General features: G+C 46.3%; 1 protein-coding gene across 1 annotated transcript in view; it reads left to right on the top strand.

The window, feature by feature from the left end:
• Alpha-man-ia (alpha-Mannosidase class I a) overlaps positions 1-16,482 on the top strand; it is a 430,149-nt gene that overhangs the window by 161,395 nt on the left and 252,272 nt on the right. The window lies entirely within an intron of this gene.

Raw genomic sequence — 16,482 nt, forward strand, 5'->3', positions numbered from 1 at the left:
AGGGTGGAGAACGGAGCGTTCTCCGCCGCGGTTAAGGGTTGGACTCGCGATCGATGATACAGAGGGTCAACTTTCGGTCCGTCATCGATACTGTGCGCTCTTACCTGTCAGACAAAATGCGATACCGCGTACAGAAAGGAGCGGACTAAAAATACCAGGACCAACGTGGACATTTCGTTAAAATACGAGTAACCGTGTACACCATCCAAGGATATATTTCGATTAGTCGAACCGATTCTCTGTTTTCTCGTCGTTGCTGTGTATTTTTCATTTCGAGGTAAGAGGAACGCAAATATTTGCGCCACGTGATCAGCGGTATCGCGACGTGTAGTTGGTCTCCCGTTCCTTTTTTATGCACAGTGTTTTTTGCATAGGTACATACATCCAGGGTGACTTCCGAGCATCCAACTTGAACATACGTATGACAGCTCGCGTAGCTCCTTTTTTTTATTAGTAAATATAGCTGGAATTTAAAGTGTTTCCAGCACGCGCGCGCAAGAGAGAAACCACCCCTTCGTTTTTATTTGACACGCCTGGGCTTCTTTTCGCGACCACCGAGCTTCAAACGCGAAACGTTTCAGCCAGCACCCCCTGTATCCAATATCGTCATGGTCCCTCCCATCTAGAATGCATTTCCTAGGATGTTCCTCCTTAAATCACCGTTTCGTTCGTAGCATAGATCACTCGAGGGTGGGCCACGTGAACGAACCGGATCCATTCCTGGGTTGAATTTATCGCTTGGCTCAATGTATATGCCCCGTATTACGTCATCAAAGTCGCATATTCCTGTTCTCGCGGCTGGGAGCGTCTGGCGGCGTCGTTCCGCCGCGAACGGTCGCGAGAAAATGTTTTCCCCGTAGCCACGGGGCAACGTTTTATGGAAGCTACCGGTGCGTCCAATCCTTCGCCTTGTCTCTCGTAAAACAATCATTTTTCCATCGGCTCGACCAGGCCACGTGCAACCTTTATAGCTTCGCGATATTATTGCGAGAAGGAGACACGCGTTCAGAGATCGCAGATTTCCTTCTTTCTCTTTTTTCATCATTCTTTGCTTTCGATAATCGATACGTTGGAAATAGGTTTTATGAATAACTAATAGCGATTTATTTTTTTGTAATGTTCTTTATTTCCATGTAGTGAAAGTGACCTTTGCCTTACACTCTCTCTAGAGAACAGAATTAAAGTTAAAATATATAGAGTTGATGATCTAAAGCATCGGTTACTAATCATGTGTGTGCCCGAGGCTCTATCGCCTTTTATATAAACAAACTTTAGAAATATATATTTGAAAAGAAATGCTATCTCTTTTCACTGGAGAACAAGAGATTAATTTTTGTATTTGGTTTCCAACGAAAACCAACACGATATTCAGAAGGGGTGTTCGATAATAGAGTAATATGCAATTAATGGATGCATTTCATACTGTAATGACACTTGCGCTTACTTTCTTTCGTAAAAGGAAGGATGTAAATTACTATATAATTGTCCTTATAGCATGTTCATAACGTAAATTTTCCAATTGCATAACACCATGTGTCATTGCTGTTCGCAGATGAATGTTTATCCGCTAGTAATAGACGCATTTTTCTCTGCATACGGTTATAAATCGCATGAAATCGAAAATTCCTTAAAACTCTGAAAGATGGCGAGCAAATCTTTATTGGTAGCGTTCATTTCTGAACGCATCCTTGCTCTTTCTCTCTCTCTCTATGTATACCAAGTTCGATATAGTTTATTCCAAAGACCTCTATCGATCATCGTGTCCCATACGTCAATTTTGCACGCTCCTGTCTTCCACTTACGCTTTTCCGAAGCTGCCTTCCTCCGCCTCCACGGGGATATAACCTCGTCACGGCAAAAAGCACCTCGTTCAATCGCCAAGCACGGGCTTCTGCGTGAAAAGCTTTCTCCTATGACAGCAGATCCGTACAGGTTGATTCCCTGTAACAGTTAAACCACACTAAAAGCATATTCCATTCGAGCTAAAATAGACCTTGTTTCAATAAGATTCCTAGATTGTTAATCAAACTTTGACAAGTTCCCTGTACCTCGATTATACCTCTCCTACATCAAACACTCGCGCAAACATATTCTATTCCAACAGCAATTCTAATCATATATACCCCTTCGCCTTTAAATTTCAGCATTTCGCCACGAAAACCTCAACAACCGAACGCTCTGCTGCTCGCAAACACCTCTAAACCGCTTCATACGATTTGCAACCCCTTTGGCTCGTTCACTTTTTGGCCCAAAAGTTTTACGACCGTGCCCTTTACATTGGTAGCCGGAAGTTCAAACAAAATACATCTCAGTTGCTTTTCCTTGGTCCCAGTTACATCAATCTTCCTCTAGCTCATCGCGAGATCTCACCTGTACCAGGCGTCCAGAAACAACCCCTTCCATGCGCGCGAGTACACTCTCCCATTTCGCGTTTCTTTTCACTCCCAAAGAGATCTAATAAAACTGTTTACCACTTTGCAAGCTACTTGTATCACAATCACTGGATCCACAAAAATCACTTAGAAATAAAAAGAATTTCACGATTATCTTCTCGTCGACCTTTGCTTTATCGATATGACCCAGATCCATGGAAAAGCAATCGACAGTGTAATTAAACGAAGCGTAGCTTCTGCTCGCAAGCAAGACGCCAACAGGTCGACAAGCGTGAAACGACGGAATAAGCGACGAAATAATTTCACACCGGTCGAATGCGTGTTACAGGTACGCGTCTCGTTTCTCAGTCGCGCTTCAACACTCCATTCGGGGCTGCTGTCCTCGAGTTCCACAGGGGTGGAGAGGCAGCGCTCTCTCCTCGTGATATTCCCTTGCTCGCGAGCTCTCATAAAGGCGTACACTGTTTAAAAAAGGAAGAAAACCCACTCTTTGTCGCCGGAGCCTCGCATGGTAACGAGACTTTGGAGGGCCTTTTGGTATTAAAAGGCGAGCTCCTCCACGGCGCATGGCGGACGGGAAAGGTCGGGATGGGAAAGAAAGGAGGGAAGAAGGAGCACGCAACGGCATATTTGCCGTGCATCAAAGAGCCGGAGGGAGCTGTAATGGAATTGAGAGGAATCCGACGGGCTTCCTGTTTACCAAGCCTGATTCCGTGATTTTTATTGGGGCCCTCCCCCCCTCGATCGCGGGCCAGAGAATTTTAAGCGGCCGCCAAGCCTCGAGTACAATGTGCTTCGTGGTCGAATTGATCGAAGTTCCATCCTCTTCTCTCATCTGGAACCGTTTTGCTCCTCGTGAAACGTTTCGAAGCAGCTTAGATTTATTTTAGAAGACGATACGTAGGCGTGGCGAGGAGAAACGTGCGCGGATAGACATTTGTTAGACGTAATTAAGGAGTTAATTTTTGCTGAAATGATAAAAGATTCGAGTTCTTCGAGGTTTATCCTGTTTTATTTCATAATTTCATGTGATTACGATTTACGTGCGAAGGGAACAAATATCAAATGATCGTTCTCAGTTTTCAGTTTCACTAGAACGCACTGCGTTATTCTTTACTCTAGTTCTCGCTATTTTTCAACGGTAATGATTTTCAGATACACTCGCGGTCGAGAACACGCGATACAGCCATTATCGTTTAAACGTAGTTCGCTTCTCTGTTGAATTCATACTTGTATCTTCCATTTTTGAACGAATCGTCGCGTTATTTCACGTCGAAAGGCATTGGGCTGAATTAGCGTAACCCAGTCCGATGTTTGACGGTTAAGAGTTCCCTGGACAACGGGTAAGTTGTTTGATTTGCATCGCTAATGCATCTCCGGATCGAAGATCCCCCGATTGAAAGTTTTAGTAGCTATCCGTTATGGCGGTGGAAAGTTTGCCGCTATCAGCCGGGTGATTTGTGACGGTAAGGACAATCTCGGCCCAATTTCCCACGCGGGACGTACCCGAAATGCGCATAATCTTCATGAATGCATAATGCGTCGTCGCGCCACGTCCTTCGATAGCCCCCATTCGGGAAGCTTCCTTTTAATGGGATGAAATAAGACGCTGACGTGACGCTCTACCTTTTCATTCGATGGTGACAGAAATTCTTATTAGACTCCTGTTTCACCCCTCGTCCTTCGAACACATTCGAACGATTCGCCAAAGAACGTATGTGTTTCTTTTTAATTTTTCAGAAAAGAAAAAACGATGTAACCGTAGGCTTGAGAATAAGGTAGAAAGTAATCTTGGATGTATCGCGCTTCCCTTTGCTTCGACGGTAATGAAGAGGGGTTTAGCGAACGCGGTGAGGGATTCATATCTGCGGGGAGCTGACAGCCGCGATTTAGGGGCAAATTTGTCGGCGAAATGAAAATGTAACCTCATAACTCTGCTTCTTACGGGCAATGCGCTATGCATAGTCCAGCCACAGCCACCGGTCTTATACACTTCATAAACATTCCACGAGGTTTTTTTTTTTTTGCTACCCCCCGTTGCTCGATGTCATCATCTCCCTCGAACAGGCGACATCCACGGGTACGCAGATTTCCTGCTGAAATTTACTTACTGCTCTCGCTTCGTCTTTATTTCGCGCGCGTTCAACCCCTTTTAAATGTTCACAAAATAGCTACGAATATTCGAACGTATATTAACCCTCTTCGTTGCCATGTAAACTCGCTAAAGTGAAAAACGTTTCTCTAAATTCATTTCGAAATTATCGTACGCGGGAACGATCGAACGCTGAACGCAAAACTGAGCTAGTGAATTAGACGGTTAGGTGTAACAAACGTCGCTAAAATATCGTCTATAAGAAGAGAGAAGGAGATAAAGCAGTAAGAAAAGAGATTCGCCGCGTTCCAGCTAAAGCTGCTGTCCATTAGGAAATTTATACGAGCCGAGGGTAGGAAAGTTGATTAAATCTGGCAGTCCTCTTTCCGGCCGGGAGGAGCCCAAAGTCCCTCCGACGGAATTGAAGGAACGATCTTCCGTCTCGTTGCGGGCGATCGCGACGAAATCAAGAAAAGGGGAAAGGAAACAGAGGGTTGCCGCAACGGCCGTGGGGGAGGGGATTTTTATCTGAATCCGCAGGCCTGGGTACTAGGCGAGGAAAAAAATGTAATAGAATGGTAACAGTTCACACCCAGACTTGGCGAGGGTGGATAAAGCCGAGGCGACTTACCTTCGAAACACGAGCAACGTTATCCCGCATCGAGATAAGACCTTTCCTCCGGCGAATTGAATTAAATCTTCCTTCGAGTGCCCGGCTGAAACGCTCCTCCTTAATTTAATTCCCCCCATGGTTTTGTATAATTGACGCAATCCGTGAGCCGTGAAATTTTTAGATTGCCTGGTCGTGCTTCCGCGCGGTCAGAGTCGAGCTTTCTTTCTCTCTCTCTCTCTCTCTGATTCGCCTCGAATATTGACGCAATTAGATCCGTTCCCTGTTTGAACGCGAACTTTTTTTTCCTACCCGCCGTTTCTCGCCAACTGTGCTTGTTCGTGGTTTCGTCTCGTTACAGCGTTTCGTTTTTGCTGCGGCTACAAACGTGGAGACATTTTTTCGAACGTGCGACTTCGTTGTCCCATGAAACGTCGTGGCGACTGAGGGTTGCCTCTCGAGCGCCAAAGGGTTAAAATAGGAATTGCAATAGTAAACCATAAAATTACGCTTATACTTTATTATTGTTATTTTTAATGTATCACAAATATGAACTCGCTTTTTCGTTGAACGGTAACAATGCGCCAGCAGGATTCTATTTCGCAGTGAGAGAAGTTACCCCATGGCGTAGTTACGAATCGAAGAGAGGGCGAATGAAGACGTAACAGAGAAATGTGGCTGGGTCCCAGGATCCCCTACGGTGACGGGATCAATTCTATTTTGCGCTCTAACGAAAATGTTCCTCGCATCAACTTCGTTTAAGCCGCAACAGGAAGGGTGATAAAATCAGTCGGATTTGCCGGGCTCTGTGTCTCATCCGCGTTAGACACCGGCTTTTTCCTGCCTCCCCTCGATTTTTCTTCGCGCGCCAGCACCCCCGGGGCGACTCAAGCCGCAATAATTTGCAATTTTTGCGCGACCTCCTCCGGGCCATCGTCAACGCTCGTATCGAGTTTGAAAATAACGTTCCTACCAGTTTCGTAAACTTAAATGACGTTCATCCACGCTGGAGGTGAGCCCAACCGTTTTGCAACTGGTTTAAACAACTTCGTGCCCTTCGACGCGACTTCCATCTCGCTTAACTCTCACTTTCTTTCAAAAAACCAATTACAATACATTCATACTTAGAGATTTTATTGTTGTTTCATTGTGATCTGCAGCTAAAATGTTTATCTTATTCTTTAACATATTCGTTACAGAGAAAAAAAGAAAAAGAATCATTGATCTTTTACCTGAAACGTTCATCCATTTTCACTGTTAATGGATGACTCGCCTTGTTCGTTCGATTAATGACAAGAATCACGAAGACACTGAAAACACTCGAGTATTGAAACGGTTGAGAAATGACAAGGTGTAGAACCTGAAGTTGCTACATATTCGTAACTCTCGTCCGTTCTCGCATTATGCGTGGCGTGTGTGAAATTAGAAGGGGGAATTCCAGCGTGGCCGATCGGCCGTCACGCGCTTAACGAAACATTAAATCCGCGGCGCGAAAAGGAAGCCAGGAAAACGCGAGCTTTATTGACCGGGATCACGCGAGCAGCGCAGGATCGATCGCGGTGAACCGACCGCGCGCCGGTTGAATTCGCGGAACTGGAAACGACGTTCGCCACCGATCGCCGGAAATATCGTAAAAGCACGCCTCGGGAGAGGCACAGACGCGAGAAACGCGGCGTGACGTTTAGCTTCTATTTTTATGGGCGAAGGGTGTACAAACGCGCGGGTTAACGTACATACCCACAAACCCATTGGGGGGAACGTTATTGTTCTGCTTGGGACGAGGGAACTTTTTACGGTTTCGTGGATAAGAATTGCTCCTTCTGCTAGATTTTAATCTAATTTGTTGGAGGGAGAACGCGGCGGGGCACGGTTGGAAGGGTGGAAAAGGGTAGATAACGTGAAACGCTACGAAAAATGTTGCTTATCCATTCTCTTGGATGCTCTGAAACGCTTGGTCTTGAAACAAATAGTTTGTATTGTTATTTTCAGAATATCTGAGAAATATTAAGATTGATATTAATAAAAGAAAAAAGAAAGTAAAGACCGCGGGACAGTATGAAGAGTCAGAAACGCTCGCAGCGAGTGCAAACGTCAACCCTTCAACCCCTAAAGAACTTAGCTACAACTTTATCAAAAACTTCGTCGTGGCACGCAAAATCCCGTCGCGTTCCGTCGCGAGAGACCAGCGGAAGCAGGTACACCCCGGAAACCACGAGAAATTAGTAAAACGCTCGTCTATCCGATAAATCGATAAATCAGAGGGTGCGCGCGGATCGGTTTCGGAGGCGCGGGAATTTATCGACGATATATCCGAGCGAGCGATGGGTACGCGTAAGCCGATTGATCCGCGAGGCTTTCCGCTCGCGGCCACCGCGTACAACTCTCACGAAATCCCGAGTATAAAACGGATACGTGTATACGTGCGTTCGCGGCCTTAAAGCGGTTTCTCGCGGTGTTTTACGAGCGGCCGTGTGTCATCGCCACCGTCCCCCTCCTCCCCTGACCTTTTCCATCTTAAGGATCCTGGCGTGCACGGCCGGCCGTGTTCGAGCTTTGCGCTCGTGTCTCCTGCAGCCCGTCCTCGGCTTATCTCGAAGGGTTATGGATCAACGTTGGATAGTTCCGCGACTCGTCCGTGATATCGGTTGATTTAACGCTCCCGAGCGTTGTTCGTGCGTTAGATGCTTACTTATTCGGATGAAACGACCGTTCGCCTACGCGTGAACGATATTTCAATCAAGCGTTTCAATAATTGTTGCCAGGGAAAAATTAGTAAAAAAAAATCATGGAAAAATAGTAAAGAGGCGATGTTATTAATATTACAAGTGTGAAGCACTTGGAAATGAAGGAAAAGAGCTAGTTTTCTCAATGATGATATATTATTTCGTGATTATCCGTTCAGCATTCGTTTAGATTTATCGAGATACCACGCGAAACTGACCACAGTTCTATTTCGCCCCCTTACTCGCAATAAGCTCCCAGAGCAAACAAGTGAAAAATCCGTTCGAAGAAGCCAACAATTACAACGTCCACGAGGGGGAAGCGCAAAAAGGAAGACGGAGACGCCATATATTCGTCGCAGTGCCTTCGCAATCAGCGACGCGGAGATAAAAACAAACAAGCCGCACGGCGGACCGAGACCTCGCTCACTTGGCGAATTTCGCAGTCGAGTACACGTGACAGGAAAACGCTTTCAGTCTCCGCCACTTTACTTCCTCTAATTGAGAAAACGGGCAGAGAAGTGCTTCCTCTTCCACCTCGTCCAGATCTGTATCGTTTCTATCTCTAATGTACCGGGGGTACGTGCATACCCGCCGTTGTGGTATTACCCGAAACGGGGTGAATCTGTACGGGGAGAAATAGGGTGAAAATGTAGATTGGATGCTGTTTTCTTTAGTTGAAGCCTGAATCTGGAGTGAAATGAATTTTGAAATTTTCTTTCCGTGTATTCTACGTGTGTTTGGCTGGCTCGTGAATCGCTAGGGGTGGCGCAGTTCCATAAATAAGGGCGTACGATGCGTGCAAACACTTTTCTGTTTATAATGTTCCAACTTTTCGAAGATTGAAGATGAAACGTGAAAAACACTCAAACAAGACATCGAATTCTTCTTAAAGCATCAATAATTTAAATAATATATGTGTAAATCTTTTCAGAGGGTATTATCTTTTAATACGTAAAATCCATAACGAAGAACAACTGTTCTGCGACAAACAAGCTGATACCGCTTACTCAATCACGCATGCCGATAATTTTCTAAGGTTAACACCCTTATTTGGTGTCTGGTTAGCCTCCTTGTTTGGGGACCAGCTGAAGCAACAGCCACCGTTGGCATCGAGGCGGTCGCGTTGTTGACGTTCCGCTTAAAAACTGGCATGGCGAGCGCAGATACCGCGGCTACGTGTAAAAACGCGGTTTTATCAGCGATAAAAATGTATTACGGAATCTTCTATTCAAAGCCAGACCCTCGTCGGGAGAGATAAAGCCGCGCACGATGTCTCGTGGTACGTGCCTGATCTGCATGCCGAGAAGAATAACAACTTCCCCGCGTCCCCTTTCCTCCGCCATTATCCGTTCTCTGTCGTGAAAACTGTTAGTTCCGATGGAACCGATTGTAGTGATTCTCTGGAGGCAATCGTAGGTAAAGTCGATCTTTTTTCGTCGCTACGTGTATTATTTGAAATTATTTTCATACTCGCGATGTCGCGTGACCATTTTCGTCTACATCTGGAGTTTCATTCCTTCCTCTGTAGAAAAATGTATGCCACGTTCCTCGTAGGGATGCATAACGATCCTTGCGATTTCGATTCGTGTAAACGTAAGATTCCAGCGAGCTCCGATTCGAAGGGGTGGTCCGGTGGCGTGTCAGATCTGGCGGCGGTAAGAAATGTAAATTTAATCGGGTCCGATGGTCGAGCTTCACGCGAACTTTCGTTCCGGTTCAAATTGTAAATTGACGTGACGAAGTTCGGGATTGAACGTTTGGGTGCAGCGGAATATGAGGCGGGGTCGCATATCGAGAGAAGCCAACGAAACTCGGCTCGATCGATTGATTGGACCCCGTAGCTCTTCGCGAAAATTCTTGGGGCGTTTTATCGAATATTAAAAATACGAAGCTCTCTCAGCAGCTCCAGAAGAATCGCGTAGCCTAGAAATCGCGGCAAAAATTGCTTTCGCTCGAAATCAATGCACGCGATGCGAAACGAGATGGAGGTCAGGGACGAAAAGATCGCAGCATCCACGGAATACATTCTTGGGTGAAATTGAAGGGGCGATTACCCAGGGATTACTGCAATTGCCGGGGTACCGTTCTCCTATACTTCCGGCGGCATTGATATTCAACTAGGAACACGCCGCGAATAAGTAATTTCCGATGGCGCGAGGCGGTATCATCCTCCCCAGAGCCCCCGTCCACCGTTTTCCATCGGGGATGCCCTTTGCCAGCCCATCTCGAACGTGGCTCTGTTCGCCCTGAACGCCAAACTTACGACTCGCCAGTCCATTACATCGAAGCAACGGCTTGCCAACCGATTCCCTCGAACTTTGCGAAACCAACGGCCATTCGATGGGGCGATCCGTGGGCGTGTGGAAAAGATCGGTGAACAATTGAAGGGATGAAAGAAATGGATCGAAGCTTTGTGATCCTTCGAACGATTTTTCGAAATCTTTAAGAGTTTGTTGACACTGGAAAAGAAAAATGCACGTGGATCATTGTTAAATTTGTGTTTGTTCCTTGAAATTGATTACAATAGGGGTAGTAGTGGTATCACGATTAATTCATAAGAAGGCAAAACAGTTTCACATCTACCAAGGATACAAAACGCGCGTATTGTCTTTTAGAAATACATCATTTATTCCGCATCGTTGCCAGTGTAAAGATTAATCGGCTTTTTAACCATCCAACGCGTACAACCGTCGATTGTTCGCCTGTTCGCCTTCAGACGCGGCCGTAATCCACTCTAACTGAACCGCGCACACTTCGCGAACATCATTCGTTCGTCGTCAATCAATCACCCGAGCGGAGCCACTCCAGCCTTTCGATTAACTCGAATTGCCATTCTGGAGGAGCCAGCCAGCGATTAATGCACTCCCTGGCCCAACCTCCGATTCCACGAATTCCTCGATACTTTCGCGGGATACGGGCGAGGAAAGCTCGATGAGAAAATTCGCGGTCGAGACAAACAGAAGGTGGAACGGGGCGATTTTCGTGCAAGGGGGCTCTCGTTAATTCAGAATCCGGACGCGCAAACCCGCAACGGACCTCGAACGCCGGATGGACGAATCGAATTAAACCCTGGCGGTAAGCTTCGATCCGAGTTTACGGAATCACCTGAAGCAGTGTTCGCATATTTTATTTTCTAACCGTACAACTCGCTTTCTCGGAACTTTCAACTCGAATTCCCTCTCGAACACTCCGTTCACTTACAAATAATAGCTAACGCTTGATCACAACCTCCATTTAACACCAATCATCCCTCGAGTCACTTAACCTTTTAGGTACAGCTGAATTCTGCGTGTGGCTATTTCTCTGGACGGCAGGGTCTGACGTGAACGATGTATAATCGATATAACACCGCAAATTTGTGACGGGAAATTCCGCTCTGTGCACGAGAACATTCGAATAAAGTATTTGATGATTAAATCGTTCAAAGATCACATCCGCGAAAGCCACTATAGTGGCGCGTCGTTCAGAGAGATGACATACACAAAATCCACCATAGTGGCGCGTCGTACCTAAAAGGTTAATCACTCGAGCCAACACGTGCTACGTCAAATTCGAGCAGTAAAAAAAATGGTACCGCGCGTACCTGAACGACACGCGACATCTTTATCCACTGACTCATCCGACAGAATTAATCGTCATTCCCGAACGATTTCCTGTTACCCGGAACTTTACCACGTGGAGAACTCGAATGAAGCCCGACCGCGAGCACAGAGATCGTCCCCAGATAACTCTGGCCCCGGCGGTGTTCTCCTCGCGAGGAGAAACAGACGCGGCCGCCTGGTCCCGGCGTTACAAGCGCGCGGGCCCCGCGAGCGTACACGGAAAGTCGCGCTTACACGCGGGACGCATTCGTACGAGGGATCGCCGACGATCTTCATTGTTAGTCGACCGGCGTGCAGACCGGCGGAGCCTGTGCGACGATACGTGAGGCACGCTGACGAGAGAGAGAGAGAGTCGCCTGCCTTAATTCCCATCGCCTTGGCCGCCCACAACTTCGCCATCGACTTTCCGGCTCCCTCGATGGGACGTACGCCTGGTGCTTTTGGATGGAACGGGGTTGGTTTTCGGTGGCGAACGAAGCGAGAGACGTCTTGGAATTCCATCGAAACGGAAGGATCTGAAGCTACTATGCTTTGGTTCGCTATAAAGATGGAAGAGGAAAGAAGGAAGGAAAAGAGAGGGGAAGAACGTTTCGTCCTGGGCCTGCTAGTGGACTCGTCAGCGCGGCTACCTAGCAGGCCCTGTCTTAGACGCTTGGATATTGGGGACAGGTCAGAACTTCTATATATTGAAAAGAATGGGTCATCGAGTACTTGAAGGAAAGTGTAAACCGTGCTGTTCTGCTAGTGGCGAAAGTCAGAGGGTCGCCATCGAAACGGAAGGATCTATCTTCGAGGACGAAGTACCACGGACAGAACGATCAGAAATGCGACGCGTTAAACTGGGGAGCCGATGTCTCACCCGAGGCGAGTCGACAAAAACGCGCTTCCACCTGGTCGGGACAATAAAATTAGCAATTGTAATAGGCTCTGTAGTTCCCGTTGGGGTAAGGGAACATCTGGGATCGCGTAATTACCGATTCGTGTAGATCGGACGGTTGTATCGAGCGTGGGTACAAGGCGCGATCGCGAAAAAATCGACCGGTTACCGGCTGGTAGCCTCGCTACCATTTTCAATCAGGCCAGCCTACTGATAAGGGATGCGGCACGTGAACCTGACGATCCATTTCCGGCGAGGGCCTCGTTTCAACGCGCGTACAAGGGACGCGGACCAATCAGCGCGTCATAGACGGGCCCCATGTCGGTCTCGATTCTTTAAAGCCGGGTCGAAAGAGGAAAAAAGGGAAGAGAGAGAGAGAGAGGAACGATTCGCTGGGAATTCAGATTCCCGCGTTGGAAAGTCTGCGTGGAAACGTGAAAGGAATTCCTCTGGCCGTGTGTCGAGGCGTGTTACACGACCGACGAGCGCGTTCGATGTAAATAAAACCGATTACTTCTTCTCCAGACTATTTTTGGCAGCTCTGAAAAGCGTGTGTAATTTAATCGAGTCGAAATCAGTTCTGAATACGAATCAAAAATTTGATATCTCTCAAATGAATACCTAGCACTCTTCAGTTTAGTCGCGTCGAAGCGGTAACGCATAATTCTGCCGGCAAGTATGGTCGGGCAATAACATCGATCTACCCGTGTCTAATTCGCAGAGGAAAAAGGACGATCGTCAAGTTACATTCGAAGGAAGCCCGCCAACGAATCGATGGCGGCAACTTTTCGAAACCACTTCATCACCTACATGTATAATTCAAACGCCTGTGGCAGACGCGTGGTCAGCCCCAACCCCCGTTGGACGTCCTCCCTCGCCGGACCGCGCGGAATCAAGCACGAACGAGCGTTCCCTCGTTCGCATTGTGCCAATAAAATGGAACAAATCGAGGCGTTCGTTGAAAAGAAGACGGTCGGAGGGACGGGCGACGAGGACGCGACGTGAACACGCGACTGTCGCGACGTCGTCCGATTCGTTTTGTATGCGAAAGCAAGTTTACGAGCCGGCTTTGTCGCGCGACAAGATAATCCAGGCATTGTCGTCCGGCTGGTGTCCAGCATTCGGCCAGTCGGTCGGACCGGCGTCATTGTCGTCCCTCCCTTTTGTAGACGTGGGATGATTTTCGTAACGCCAGTGACGCGCGCGAAATTCACCCAGCGAGGAGGAGGACTCGAGAGGATCATCATCCTTCGAGCGTCTCGCGATGAAGCGTTCGACTTTTGCGACTCGATCGTTGTTTCTCAGCTGTTGGCAGAGTGCCTCGTCGATTTCTTCTGTTGCTCGATGGTTCGCGAAGACGCAACGTTACACACGTTCTCGTGGTGTTCAATCTTGAATTGGCTATCGCGAAAAGATTTAAGCCAATGAATTAATTTACGCTCGCAAAGTAGGTATTAAAGTTAATGCTATCGCCGGTTGCGACGTAAAGCTTGTCGTTTGCTTGATGTTACCCTCGGAACTTTCGGTCACGCGTTCAGTATGACACGAAAACTTTGAAATGAAGTTTCTGAAAGTAATTTGCCTGCATGGAGTGTTAGAACGTGGCCTGTAACGTCGCATTATCCCTTCTGTTTATAAACTTGATTTAGTCATATCATTTTTTTTCTTTATTAAAAAGTAGTAAGGGAACGCAATTTCTTAGTGGATGATTGCATAGCTCGTACGTAAGATCACTTTGGAAGTTTGAATTTTCAAAATCAAATCAAGTGAAGCATTATCAAAATTTGAGCAAAGGGACGAGAAGAGTCTCGAGCCGAAAAGTTGCATCGAATCGCAGTGTTCGTAGCAAAATTGCACCTAAAACATTCGATATCCGAACCGTCTAAGGTATCGAGAAGCGATAATGGCCCGTTGAATCGTCCGGGACACGTGCGAATAGTTTATCAAATTGATTGACGATCTAGTAATGTCAGTAATCCGCGACACGCCGTTACCGGGGTCAATGGGTCTGGCATCGAAATCACCAGGTTGTTTTATGGCATTGCCATGCCCGGGCAGACTTACGAGCCATTGAAAGAAACGGCAATTTATAATATTGCGCCCACGTGTCAGCTTTGCAACATTTAATCGGATGTTCAGCGTCCTACGCTCGAACAATCCTCGCTGTTACTTCAGCGGAAGATGGATTTTTTTTTTATGCCAGAGTTTAATCTCAAACGGACTCGAATCAAACTTTAACCGTTAATATTAGGAAATGTATAACCGAGATACTTATATTTGTCGTTAATCACGAAAGTATTCCAGTGCCCTGTTGCAAATTACGTATTGGTTACACGTCGAATAAATTCGATGTTAGAAAAATTGGAAGGCGTGCTATAAAGACTCATAAATACGACTGTACGTCGTATACTGCATCATTTCTAAGCCATGTATTTCGTGCTACCTTATCGTGTGGAAAAGTAGAGAGACATTCCCAACATTGTAAACGCTATCGCGGATAGCTGATTTACTTGTATCGCCGTATCTTGAGCCTCGTCGCGGAAAAACGCGCGATAAGTCGGAAATTATTGGTGCACGGTATCTAATTTTCAAAGATGCACACGGAGATACTGGATGTTTATGAATCTGCACGGCGATCCTTCCGGATAACTCTAATCCGATACTTCCTTGATCAAACGATAGGTTTCGATTTACCGTGCATAATAAATATTTTACAGCCATTTTGGAGTGCGCACTTGTCTCAGTTTACTTGAAGTTCACACCTCGCCAGATCGAGAAGCAATCTATAGAGGATTAGTCTTACTCGAAGTCGAGACGAACAACAGATTACTCGTATTTAAGTAACTCGATGCTGAAAAGTAAAATCACGCGATCGAATTGGCTCGACAACGAGATTGAGTCGATTTAACGAAATTGATAGTAAAACGCGTGGCCTGGCATTGTCGTTTTATCAGAGCGTTCAATTCTTTCGACATCAACCGCGTTGTTCGACCAAACGAATCGAAACGAATGGCGCGAGCTCGCTTTAACGAGTAAGAAAGTGGCGATGTTCGATAAAAAAAAATCGTTTTGAATTGGATCGCGAAACGCCTCGCTGTTCGCGAGGGTATTGATTCCATCGTGGCCATGAATTTGTGGAGATGGCCGGTTATTCCTTCGTGTATTTGGAACCAGTCCAGATCGTTAATTTTCCATTAGTGCCTTCCCGCCGATAAGTGTTCCGCCGTTCCCTCAATTAATGTTAATGTATTAACACTGCACAATGATGCACGGCTTTTCTGGAACGTACGTCCCCGTTGTCACAGTATTTATGACGGTTATAAACCGGCCCGATTTTATGTTCACTTTGCCATTTTAACGATATTTAGTAAGGATTGCAGAGGATGTGCCATTTCTCTTTGATTCTTTTTACGACCGTCCCACTATCATAAACTACCCAAGTTCTAGTTTAATAACCGTTTAAACACTTTTCCAGCCCCTCTATTATTTCTCACGATTATACGTATCTTGAAAGGTTGTTATCAATCTTTTTTTTTTCCTATAAATTCTGTCTACGATATTATGAGCGAACATGAACTACGTTTAACGCATAAGTTCATAGTAAGACAAGAAGAAAGTGTAAAACAGATTTTCATTCCAATTTTTGATTCGCAAATGAGATTAAATTGTTTGGTAAAATATGCTTGTTAAGCTGATCTTCTTTGTACTTGGTCGTAAAACGCATTTAGTTAGATTCTTGCTTCTACAAGGGTTCAAATAAAGGAGGAGACGAACCTGGAGCAGTTTTCAAATAGCACCGTGGATGATTAGAACGTTCCCGTTGTCCATTTGGGTTGGACAAAAAAATTCTGCAAACGAATCCCTCGAGAGGAACGATGAACCGGCTAACGAATCCGCCAAATGAACGCATCGACGAGCAGAAGCAGCGGAATCGTGCAACAAAAACACGCTACAAATCTCATTACGATGCGCCACGCTCGGAATTCGCCTGTTCCGTTTCCCACAGACGGTGAGACACGTGTACATATTTAAAGGATCGCGCGATTCCTGAGATTATTTATTCAACGATGGCTCCAGGCTGCTGGTGAACCCCTCTCAGCGGCCGACGAACGCTTCAAATCCTATGCTAATGTTTCAAGAATTTATTTATCCGAAGTCCCGGCAATTTCCCTCGAAAATCACCAA

This window comes from Xylocopa sonorina, chromosome 2 (genome assembly GCF_050948175.1).
Source record: "Xylocopa sonorina isolate GNS202 chromosome 2, iyXylSono1_principal, whole genome shotgun sequence".
NCBI lineage: Eukaryota > Metazoa > Arthropoda > Insecta > Hymenoptera > Apidae > Xylocopa > Xylocopa sonorina.